The sequence below is a fragment of the Procambarus clarkii genome, chromosome 78 (assembly GCF_040958095.1).
Source record: "Procambarus clarkii isolate CNS0578487 chromosome 78, FALCON_Pclarkii_2.0, whole genome shotgun sequence".
Taxonomy (NCBI): Eukaryota; Metazoa; Arthropoda; class Malacostraca; order Decapoda; family Cambaridae; genus Procambarus; species Procambarus clarkii.
The window spans coordinates 18,441,809-18,455,441 of NC_091227.1; the positions used below are offsets into that span (position 1 = coordinate 18,441,809).

The window sequence follows — 13,633 nt, forward strand, 5'->3', positions numbered from 1 at the left end:
CAACTAATTTTGGCTACATAATAGGGTTGCCAGATCTCAATTGCTCAAAGTAGCGAGCTGACGCTCTAAAAGTAGCGAATTTGTCATAAGAGTAGCCCAATTTTTTGTAGTGAATGATATGGGTTTCAAAGTAATATATTTTGATATATAGAGTACACTACACGATGTTAATTGTTTTACTAATATTATTTCTACACACACACATTATATATATATATATATATATATATATATATATATATATATATATATATATATATATATATATATATATATATATATATGTATATATATATATATATATATGTCGTACCTAGTAGCCAGAACGTACTTCTCAGCCTACTATGCAAGGCCCGATTTGCCTAATAAGCCAAGTTTTCCTGAATTAATGTATTTTCTCTAATTTTTTTCTTATGAAATGATAAAGCTACCCATTTCATTATGTATGAGGTATTATGTATATATATATATATATATATATATATATATATATATATATATATATATATATTGATCTCAGTTAAATGCATTAATTAAAAAATTGCAACAGTTGCCAAAATCACATAATACGAAATGTAAACCCAGGTAAGAGGGGGTTGCTAGGGGGTTGCTTATATATATATATATATATATATATATATATATATATATATATATATATATATATATATATATATATATATATATATATATATATATATATATATATATATATATATATATATATATATATATATATATATATATATATATATATATATATATATATATATATATATATATATATATATATATATATATATATATATATATACATATATTCAACCAGTGAGTGGTAGTTTGTCGTGCACCCCGAACCCCGACCAGTTGTATAAGCGGACCCCGCGACCAGTTGTGTAAGCAGACCCCGACCAGTTGTGTAAGCGGACCCCGACCAGTTGTGTAACTGCAAGCCTTAGCATGAACGAACCTAGCAACCCCCTCTTACCTGGGTTTACATTTCGTATTATGTGATTTTGGCAACTGTTGCAATTTTTTAATTAATGCATTTAACTGAGATCAAGACAAATATATATTTCCAAATTAAATGTAAATTTCTTTAGTTTAAAAGAATGTAAATCTATATAAAATTTAAAAGAATATATATATACGAACCCTTTCCTATATACATATGCGCTGGCTTGTGTTCGCTGCTGGTTCAAGTTCAGTTTAAGTTCTTGAACTTGAACTTGGCAGCACCCAGTCTTTAATTTGGCACCTTTGTGGGACCTTGGTATAAGCCTAACATCTATATATACACTGGCTGCCTGTCCCCATACACAATGATTTATTATTACCTAATATTTTATCATTTAATTTAAATATTAAATAAAATAATTTATTTAATTATTATAGTAAGTAATTAATAATTTAATAATAAGTAGTAAGTACATAAAAATGATTAAAAAGTACAGTTTAGTCATAGGAGATTCCTAGATTGGAATTCACTACCAAATTTCGATATATCCAAGTATTTTTAGTGTGAAATGCTGTTATTATATGCATAAATTGTTGTTTTAATAATATTACGCTTAACCACTTGGGCTGGACGGTAGAGCGACGGTCTCGTTTCCTACAGGTCCGCGTTCAATCCCCGGCCGCCCATGAGGTTGGGCACCATTCCTTTCCCCCGTTCCATCCCAAATCCGTATCCTGATCCCTTCCGAGTGCTATATAGGCTTGGCGCTTTCACTTGATAGTTCCCCCACCCCCCTAAATAATATTACGAGAGCAATATTTACGGGCTATTCATGCCCGTGCCACCTCTTGGGTGGCTTAATCTTCATCAATCGAGAGCAGTACGTCCTAACCAGACGTTATATGATGATATCCTGAACAGTTGATAAATAAAAGTAATTACGGAACTCCAGTTATCTAATACTTATCATAAATGGTATAAAACCTTATCAAAAGCCAAAGGATTTGTAGATCAGTGTTTAAAGGGAATTCGGAAGTAATAATAATACAGCTGATGCCATCTGTCGGCAGAAGAGAACACTATTAACTGGCTGGTCAATAGTGGCCATAAGGTACAGCTTACGCCATCTGTTGACATCAAATTACACTTATAACAAATTACCCTACAAAAAACAACTAGCGCCATCTCTTTTTTTTCCAACGCACTATAAATAGCCAAACAGCAACCCATAAGGCGGGTTGTTGTGTTCGGGTAGGAGGTTCCAAGCTCCGCCCACAGATGGTATAGGGTGCATAATGTTGACATTCACACAACAGCCAATCACAGGAAGGGATCAGCTAAAGGCTCCATCCACTTAATAAATCATCTTTATTCAGCACACCATCCTTGCTTATGACATTTTGCTTCAACTTTAATCTACCTAAAAGTGAAATGTTAATTATTTAAAAGTATTAATATAGTGATAATTAAAAATACTGCAGGATGTAACGAGTGTTACAGAAACATGGGCTGGCTACCTGACTTGTGACGTCATCAGTGGGAGTTGCCTCACACAAATAATATCGGCGATACAATGCCTGATCCGCCCTCATATTGGTCTACATTATTCAGTTAGATGGAAATTTCTGTCTTGTATAAAACAGAAATTGTTGTTCTTTTGTACAACAACACCAAGGTTGTTGAGCAAAAGGGCGTATTTCTTATTTTGCATTTTATTCATATAAGCGTTGGCATTCCCCGCGACAGCCAATCACAGGAAGGGATCAGCTAAAGGCTCCATCCACTTAATAAATCATATTTATTCAGCACACCATCCTTGCTTATGACATTCTGCTTCAACTTTAATCTACCTAAAAAGTCAAATGTTAAGTGTTTAAAAGTATTAATATAGTGATAATTAAATAATGCAGGATGTAACGGGTGTTACAGAAACATGGGCTGGCTACCTAACTTGTGACGTTATTATTGGGGGTTGCCTTGACACAAATAATGATACACGGCTCTGCCCTCTTATTCGAGTAAATTATTCAGTTAGATGGAGATTTTTGTCAGGTGTAAAACAAAAATTGTTGTTCTTTTTCACAAGAACCTTGTTGTTGTGCACAAGGACCTATTCCTTAGTTTAAATTTTATTCATAAAAGAGTGTTGGTATTCCCCGCAACAGCCAATCACAGGAAGGTATTTCTGGAAGCTCCGCCTCCTTATGGACTCAGCACATCGCTCTAGCTCATGACTCGCTGCTTCATCTCTTGTATATACAAACTATGACTTTTTTTCGATTACTGTTATAAATAATAGTATGAGATATAAAAGTTTTTACACAAAATGGCTAAATTCTGCCATTAAATAGATTTTGTCTGGTGTACATACAAACATACACCAATTTATTACCATTCATCCATTATTAATTTCATATATAATGTATGCCCGAAACGCTTTGCGTAATAGTGGCTTTAGGCATTGTATGTACTAGCTATACCTATAAGTTAAACAATCCTTGTAAATATTTATTGTATGTATGTACCTTACCTAAATAAAATTGTATTGTAATTGTTGTACTGTCTAGTTTTTTCCTTTCGCCATTACTTGGTGCAATACTTGAAAGTTGTCTATTTATTTATCGATCTATTATCTTGTATTTATATTTACAGGTTTCTGTGCTTGGAAGAAAACTCTGCATTGAATTGGGACTACTTTATTAAATAATATTATTTAGTATTAATTAATATATACAATTATTATTAATTACAATTATTTATAGCTTAGTTACTTTCATGTAACTCGCAATCGTACAGTCTTAACATTAATAGCCCAAATTAACACATCTTGCTTTTAATTAGCCCAAAAAGTAGCAAATAGCGAAATTAAAAATATGGGAGCGCGGGGGCTCTCAAAAGTAGCCCAATTCGCTACTTGTAGCCCAATCTGGCAACACTGTGCATAATAGGAGCTTGAGGCGCGAGCTTCCTCAGGCGGGAAAAAGTCGGTCATGTCATGTTTTAGTGGATTTTAACATCAATGAATGAGATTGTTTTGCGAATATTAAAATTACGTTCTGTAACCTCAAACAGAGGCATCGGGTTGCCTCAAACAAATAATATCGATGATAAAAAGCTTCGCCCTCTTAGTGGACTAAATTATTGAGTTAGTTTGCATTTAATTCAGAGACATTTTGATATTACCTGCAACAGCTAATCACGGTACAAAATGGCTAAATTCTGCCATTAAATAGATTCTCTTGTCTGGTATACACAGAAAAGGTACATTTTATTAGTATGCACCCATTATTAATTATAATTATTTAATATATTTATTTATGTACTTATTTATTGATACAAGAAGGTACAATAGGTTTGTGAGAGTACATAACATTGGTGCTCTTACACTCTACACTGTATACACTGTAGCAATTTTAGGTTTAATATAATAACTACATATAAATTGATGAAAATTATTACACTGGTGAAGTTGCATGTCTTAATTACTAATATTGGGGAAATGGGTAGTACAAGATAAAGTGTGAGTTTGAAGCACAAGGTAGGAAACTATGAGGATGATATTAGGTACTTTTTGGTTTTACTTTGAATAAGGTATAAGTTGGAATTTTTTTAATTAATTAGGGAGTGAGTTCCATAGACTGGGTCCTTTTGTTTGCATAGAGTGTTTGCACAGATTTAGTTTGAGTCAGGGGATATCAAGGCGATATTTATATCTGGGGACACTGTTTCAACTTTAATATGGGTACTATTATACCTATTAATGAAACGTTTGAGTTCAATATTAGAAATTAAGAACAGTTTCCACAGTTTTGTACAGATAAATAGCACAATAGAATGGCTGGAGTGAGTGTATGTTTAGCATGTTAAGAGATTTAAACAGAGAATTACATCAATAAAGCCAACAGAATAAACAGAGAATTACAGAAAGAAATAAACAGAAAGAATAAACAGAGAATTACATCTATAAAGCCAACAAACTTTGTAAAATCTCTTTATGTATGTACCTTACCTAAATAAAAATTATTATTATTTTTATTATTATAGAAGCTGTGTGTTGTCTAAAGACAGAATTCCATCTCATTTCCCGGGGTCGGGAAAGGATATGGAATATCCCTATCCTCTTGATATTCAGGTAAATTCTGGTAAATATGAAATGAATATTTAAATAACGCGCGGCAGTTAATGACATAAACATTTATAGCAAAGCTCCTTTGCCAGAGTTTTGTTAACTGGTTTGTGATAGGTTGATGAGGGATGATACGCCCCTCTCTACTGGCCACACTCGTCTCTGCCTGATGGCCTCTGTATAAGACCTTTAAAGTGGGCGGAACATGTCGGTGGTTTGGTGAGAATTATACATTGTACTGATATTCTCTAGTCGTACCTAATATGCCTGTCATAGTCATTTATAAAACGCTGTAAGGTGCAAATGATTGACTGCTTAGGAATGAGACAGTAATGATCAGTTGTACAGTGTGCAATTAAATCCCAATCCCTGTTTGGGATGAAAAATTGCAATCCATGTTGGGTTATTTGTTGACCTACGTAAGGCTTTTGACACTGTCAACCACCAAAACCTTCTTCTTAAATTACATCATTATGGAGTCAGAGGTCACTCCCTGCAATATCTTCAGTCTTGCCTTACTGACAGGCTCCAGTATGTTTCTGTGAATAATTCAATTTCTCCCACCCTACCCATGAACATTGGTGTTCCTCAGGGCAGCATACTTGGCCCTCTCCTCTTTCTCATCTACATTAATAATGACCTTCCAAATGCAACACCTCAAACCAATTATATTTGCTAACGACACAGTTTTAGTTTAGTTTCATTTTCTCCAGTCCTGACCCTCTTGTTCTAAATGTCACAGTGAACACTGAACTAAATAAAGGCCATCTTTGGCTAACTGCCAATAAACTCACCTTTAACATTGACAAAACTTTCTATATCATGCTTGGCAATAAATCCTCAAATCAAATTAATCTAAGAATAAACAATATCCAAATTAGTAACAAAGTACATTAGATGGAAAATTCCTTGGTATCCTCATCGATAACAAGCTGAATTTCCAGGGACACATTCAAAATATATCAAGAAAAGTTTCTAAAACTGTTGGCGTTCTTTCTAAGATCAGATATTATGTACCTCGCCCTGCCCTGCAGACGCTCTATTATTCTCATCTATCCTTATCTAAATTATGGTATTTGTGCTTGGGGTTCTACACAAAATCATTTACATCCTCTAATTATTCAACACAAAGCTGCTATTAGAACAATATCTAACTCTGGCCCCAGACATCACTCAGTACCCTTACTCAAGTCTTTGAATATACAGTATTAGATATTAAGTCACTGAACATCCTCTCATGCATACTCTATATATTTAAAACTGAACTGCAATGTCATTCCTGACCTTAGAAGCTTCCTAGAAGGTTGTAATAGAACTCCTGGGCATCACACCAGAAACAAATACCTATTTCATATGCCAAGAGTGCAACTTAACCAAACTAGAAATGCTCTACAAATCAAGGGACCCAGAATGTGGAATGGTCTCCCCCATCATGTCAAAGGCTGTACCTCTCTCAACCAGTTTAAGAATAAAACCAAGTGCTACTTAATTAACTCCATGTAACTTCCCTTACCCCCTAAATGCCAACCCCATGGCTTGCTTTCGTTAAACAATGCTGTTTGTTCTCCAACTTGTAATTTGGCATCCACTTTACCAGGAATTATCAGATCTTGACCAGCTTCATTTTAATTCGGTGAATTGAAAGACAGGGCTCAACACAGTCCTTATTTCTTGTCACCTTTAAATCCCATAAATACAAATTAACCATTAGTAACCTTACCTATTGTTCAATAGTTTGGTATATTTACTTCAGAAGTTCACGTAATTGTCCTATTCTCTTGGTATCTTTTAGTAAGACTTTGGGCTAAAGGTAAAGCTTTCGAGTCAGGCTTAAAAATTAGGACTTCATTCCCAGTTGAGCTATACTTTTTTAGTATTATTAATGCAGTGTTTTATATTTTACAGGAAAATAGCTGTTCGACAATGGGGCTTGGAAAAGAATCCATTGGTACCAAAGCCAACCTCAAGTCATCCGCTGCAAGGGGCAAGTTTAAGACAAAAATTTTAATGCAGAACCCATCTCAGTTATATTGAGACTTGAGTCATAATTTTACAGTTCTATGTCATTTTTTTACAGCACAACACATTTACTGGGTTTGTTTTAAAAATGTTATTAGGTGCAGTTTAATACAGGTTTTATGTTACTTTATCACTCTACAAATTAAATTAGTCACTTAATAGGTGACAACTTTCTATACTATTGTAAAAGGATGGTTTATTTTTCTAAATAATTAGTTGAAAGTCTGTTCAAGAAGCAGACAGTAAGTCACAATAATTTGGCCAAAAAATAAACACCCAACCATAGAGCTGAAAATAAAAGAATTGATAATGTTTTGGTCTGTCCTGGACCATTATCAAGTCGTATAATGAAAAATAGTATGTACAGACAAAATGACTAACTGAACCTTATATTTACAGGTGAAGGACCGAACTCTGAAACATGCAGGGCAAGTATATGACAAGAAAAGCAGGCCTGCTGTGCAACCGGTAAGTTCAATTGTCTTTATTTGCTCTGTATAATCAGTCCTGATTTTCTGGACTAATTAGTATCTCTGGGTGTCTGGAATACATATTAGTAAAAAAAAGTATTATCTTTTATAATATTTTCACGAAGTTTCACTAAGAATCTACAAAAATACATTTAGTTCTCAGATTATTTCTTGTACTATTTATACAGTATGTAAAATACAACAGATTATGGTTGACCCACTGTCATCAGTTCTGGATGGTCCCGATCCCCTGAGTGATCTTCTTAGTGCTTCAGATCCGTTATCTGGCAAGGCCTTTCCAACTGCTTCATTTCAGGTAAATGACGAATTGGATCTCTCTTGTATTAGAGTTTACTCGACTGTTTCTTTATTACACAGGCTAAATGTAAGTGGGTATAAAAGTTTTGTTCATAAATTAAGTATTTCTGTTTGTATTTGGAAAGAAATAAACTATACCAACTGAAAATTAATAAAAAAGTACAGTATTTTTTATTTAGAGACATGAATTTATTGTTTTATTTTGTTGCTGCATCTCTTCAGCAGTTTATTGTAATATATAACGATCTTAAGAGAAACTTATCCAGCTTACATGAAATAAAATCCTAAAACACCGTTGAGGACCATTGGGGAAATATTCCTGTTCAGTATACCAAGATGTGCATGTGAATGAACAACTGCAGTTGTTACCATTATCATTCATGGGGTGGGGAGAGAGAAGCCTACAACAGAGCCGGGGAACTGTTGTGGGTTGCATCCCCGGGAAGGTCAGCAGTTATCATAGAAGGACCTTGATTTACCTACCCCGCCTTCTTGTTATGTAGACCATATAGTGAACCATACCTAAAGCAAAAGGTGAATCATCAGATTACTAATCTAATTACTTTACCCCTCTATTGTCAACCCATGTCTGTTATTTTTTTTAATGAACACTGTTTGTCAACCTATTGTATTTGTGCTGCTTTTCAGTCATGTTCCCCCTTTTTTTTTTATCTTTATTTGTATTTGTTCTCAACACATTTTATTCTTTATGCTCAATTAGTATTAAGTTCTAGATATTAATGTTCTTCCTGCCCGAAACGCATTGCGTAATAGTGGCTTTAGGCATTGTATGTACTAGCTCTATCTATATATTGATCCATTAATGTAACATCACTTGTATGTATGTACCTTACCTGAATAAACATATTTATATTTATTTTATTTATTAATAATGTTGATCAAAGAAATAAAACAAATATATGCAACAATACTGGATAGGCAATCCATTGCTATAGTACCTCAGTACAGTATAGCTAAGACTCACTCCACCTTCATCTCCCTTGTAACCTCCATTCATATATATTTATTTATTAAAGAACTAGTGGTCATTATACACCCTGCCATACACTTTACATTAATATCACACAACCCAGGAAGTTAGTCAGTGTTGTGGGGTTGTATCCTGTGGATGGTCAGTAGCTCAACCTTAAGGAGACCTTAATATAAGCCTAATGTATATATATATATACACACAGGTTTCCTGTCCCTGACAAAAGAAATTAAATTAATTGCTCCAATAATAATATTTATTCCATTCATTATTCTTTCTTCCTTTCTGTTTTATCTCACATAAAGCCAGCACCTTAAAGATTTGCCACTTCCAGCTTCTGTTGTTCCTCATTTCTTCTTCTAACATTCCACACAGCCATATGGTCCGAGGCCTATGCAGGTCCTCACTCCAAATCTGAGGCCAATTTTGAACCATTTATAGAGGTACAACTGCAGCAAGTAATTAATTTGTTTTTAGATATTGGAGGAGAATAGAGAGACAGAGATGACCATCGTGGACAGTCGACATAGTACCTGGGAACAACACCGGGCATTCATACTTACAAATTTTACCACAACTGGGACCCTCACCTTCACTTCAAGTTTCCTGCAGCCGTCAGACTCGGGTGAGGTTTTAACTCGGCTGTACAGTGAGAATGCCATAAGTGAATGTGATCTGTTTAATTGTTAGTCATTAGAAAGGAAAAATATATTATTAGCATACAAAACAATTTTTCTGTGAGGCGCCCCATCGGCTCCCTGAAGTTATCCGAACTGATATGTGCTATATTAGTTTGAGGCCATCAGTCACAGGAGTCATTATGTCTACCGGGAACCACAAGCCAGAACCTGGCTCCCTCAGAGAGGCGCAGGGAGCAATGGCCTATGCACACTTTACATTTAAACTATGTCGTGTTGTAATTGCCATCTACTGGGGAAATCTGAAAAATTGATGAAAATTGCAACTTATGTCCGAACATGGCAAAAGAACTCCCCCCTAGAAAAAAAACAAGCAACGCTTCATCCAACTAGCACCCCCACTCGTTAGTCCTACCCCCCCCCCCCCCACACACAAAGGTGGGGTTAGAAGATGGAGCCAGCTCACCATTCTAGTTCTTGAACTAATGTGCTGGAGTCAGCTCGGTCACCTCTGGCCTCAATTTCTTGTTCTGGATTTTGCCCCATGTGGCTGTACCAGCAGTGTGTGTGGTGTGGTGTCCAGGTGTCTTATTGTATGCAGAGCAGCATGCACCTAGGGTAATCTTCCATAGGTGCTCTGCAAGTTTTACCCTTGCATTTCAGGGTTATCTTCCCTGGGGCATTCAGGACTCACTCCTGTTTGAGGACTTCATCACTTGACGTTGTCGTCACCCTTGGGGTACGTTGGGGTCTTGGGCTTTCCGTCTTGCCCCAGGTGGGGAGTATTATTGGCTATGCAGGGCGTACTGAGGCCAGCATAGCTTACACATGCAACAGCCTACGATTCTCCCCGGCTGCCAGTTTCTTGTGTGTCTTCGGGAGTTTTGTTTTTCTTTCCTAGCATTTTTGCTTTTTGTTAACGGAGGAGGTCTGCCTAGCTTCTTATTAGGAAAGCCTAGGTTGTGATGGGGGTCCTCCTCTGTTGCCCTCAAGGTTACATGGCTGCTATTGGTGGGGGTTTTCCTGCTGACTGAAAAAGTTCTACTGGCTTGGCAAGCCCCAGTGCCTGGGCTTCCCATAGGACTTCCTCACTTTACGGGCCCTGGAAAACCCAAGTGGGCTCGGGGGCATCATGGATGTGTCTTACGAGTCTTCTCTTGCCTTGTGCGAAGTTAAAGGTTGTTCGTCGTCCCTGTCTCAGGGAGATGATCCTGAGGCAGGATCCTGCCTCCGTCATGCTGCCTGTTGGGTCAGTGACACCTATGACCTGGAGTCTTACCGGACTTGTTCCCCGCTTGTGTTTCAATTTACCCATTCCTTGTCTTATCATCTCAGGGATCAGATGGTGGCTGCATTGCATGCTCGATCCTCCTTATTGCAACGGGCCGGGTTGATTGCCCGGTTGGAGGCCCTGGAGCTGCCCCACTTGGGTTTTTGGGACCAGGATTTGGGGGAGTTGGTTCCTTTGGCCTTGATTCCTGTTCACGCCCTGCTTCCTTCCCAAGTGGGTGTGGTTTTTCCCTGCCCCTCCCTCCCTAACTTCTGGCTCCTGGCTCCCAAACGTCTAAGGGTTTGGGGGTCAGGAGAGAGGGTTTAATTTGGGATGAGGCTCGGGTGGCTTTAACTTCGGGGGTTGATTCGGCCACGGTTGTGGTTGGCCCGATTTTCCCACCAGGGCATCTGAGTCAACCCAGCAGACTCACCTCATGGAATCTTTACCCTTTACTCGACCTTTTCTTCAGGGGTGGTAGGCGTGGATGAGGGCTCTGCCTTGGGGGCTCATCAGGCTCATAGCACAGTGTGGGAGTTTGCTCTCCTCCGACGAAGGTGAGCATGAAAACGACCACCTGTTCGTTTGGTCGAGGTGGTCATTTTGTTTGCTTGCAGCTTTCTCCTTTTTTTCTGGCAAAGAATGAGACAGTGGGCTTCCGGAGGGGTCCGTTGTTTGTGGATGCTTCGTTGGTTAGGCCAGGGATTTATCACATTTTGTGTCTGGTGGTGACTTTACGCTGGTACCTGCGGGCCACTGGTTCTATGACGGTGGACGCTCTTTGGGTGGATCCGGTTTCTCTGGTTCCCTGTTCCAGGGCTCGTGTCTCTCAGGTCGTCTGCAGTGTCATCAAGTCCAGCCAGGCTATCTTCATGCCCATGACATTCGGTAGTATGCTGCTGATGACCCCAAACTATTATAGCACATATCAGTTCAGATAGCTTCAGGAAGCCTCCTTGGCTCGCCCAGAAAATGGCGTTTTATTACATTCAATGCTTTTTTTTTTTGCATATGTGAAAACAAAATGTTAAATGTAGTTCAAGCAGTTACAGACATAAATTGCATATATTGAAATTTTTATACTCTGTGAGTAATCTTTTTAGAATAAAGAAATTATAGATCTTATATTAAAACACTTTTGTACTGAACCTTGTTCTGAGTTAAAAATATACTGTATTATTAAACCTGGGCAACAAAATTCACATTGCTCCTGTTTTCCTTCCCTCCACTTTCCTCCCTCCCTCCCTCTCTGTCCCTCTCTCTTTTCCTCCCTCTCTCTCTCTTCCTCCCTCCCTCTCTTTTCCTCCCTCTCTCTCTCTCTTCCTCCCTCCCTCCACCTCTCTCTCCCTCCCCCTCTCTTTTTTTTTCATGAGGAAAACACAGCTATAGGAATCAGAATTAGAGAAACCCTTGAGTCTGACTGCAACTTCAACGCTAACACCAAGGGGAACACACGAACAGGGTAACATTAGCATTATATGGGAAGCTGGCAAACATAAAAATGGCATTTATAAATCAGAGCGAGGACTCTAAAAGACAACATATGCATGATGCATGAGAACCGATACAGCACTAAAAGATGCAGCATCAAATCTGCATCTCATAAAAGCACAATGATAAACCTGAAAAAGTTAAAATTTTTACAACAAGGTACAAGTACCTGAATTAGGATAACAGTGCTTTGAAGACAGTTTAAAGGAACTCGGTTTCACAACCGTAGAGGAAAGAAGGAACACGGTAGAGTTGATCACCAATGTACATGTAAAATACTGAGGGAATAGGTAAAGTGGATTAACACAGTCTCTTTAAATTGAGAGAAATTAGACAAGTTATCATCAGTGGAGGCTGAAAATGCATATTAATAACAAAAATCAGAAATACTTGTACAGTGTATAGATGCTTAACAAGTGAATGCACTGAGAGAAGTTGTGGAAGCCACCTCTATCCATCATCATTATTATTATTATTATTGAAGAATGTGTCACATTAATCAAAAGCACAAACATCACCAAGCCAACAAAGAGGTAGATATGTTTTTCTTTTGGGTATTTTCTGATCTTTTCATACGTATCTACAATTTTATAAGAATAACAATTCAATTTGATTCTGTTTTGATATAGGGTTGTCCAGGTGGGGACATACTCAATAATTATGGTTAATGCTGAAGTCTTTATGATTGTCACATTGCATTTTAACATTTATGTACATGTTTCATCCTTTACTACTTTGCACTGAATTAAAATGTCAGCATTTAACCCATTGCCTGCATTTAAAGATTCATGAAATGATTCAGTTGAGCTCTTGAACAAAATTTAATAGTTCATAAAGCTTTTCATAGAGATAGCTAATACTGTAATAGTAATGAATAATCCCATAGGTTATCCAAAGATTTTAATAGAGTGATTAGCCAAAAAATTAGATTGAGAAAGACCACAGATATTCAAGAAATTAAAGACTCATAAGAAATCATATTTTTAATTAGAAATTGAAATTAAGTTTAATTACATGAAAATATGAAAGTTGTGCAAATAAAATAGAGTTGCTCAAGTTAAGTACAAATGTTTGCCCTTAATACAGGATACAAGGTATAAGATAACTTGGCCCCCCAAAATATATATGTACTGTATCTGATTTTGAGTAGGTCGAGCACTCTCCTAGACAATACACAGTAATGCTTCCCAAGGTAAGGTCCTGTTGACCTCTGTTTAAGATCTGATGAAGTCACAGTAAGTAGACATTCGGCACACATGCAGTGAGGAACTTCTCAAGCTGTCCCTGGCAGGTTATAAAGGTGAATAAATCCACAGGAGCCTTGAAGAGGGTTCGAACCAATGTGCTGGGTG

General features: G+C 37.1%; 1 pseudogene; it reads left to right on the forward strand.

Annotated features, from left to right (window-relative positions):
- Positions 1-5,172: 5,172 nt before the first annotated feature.
- Positions 5,173-13,633, forward strand: part of LOC138357385 (VPS35 endosomal protein-sorting factor-like) — a 33,722-nt pseudogene continuing 25,261 nt past the window's right edge.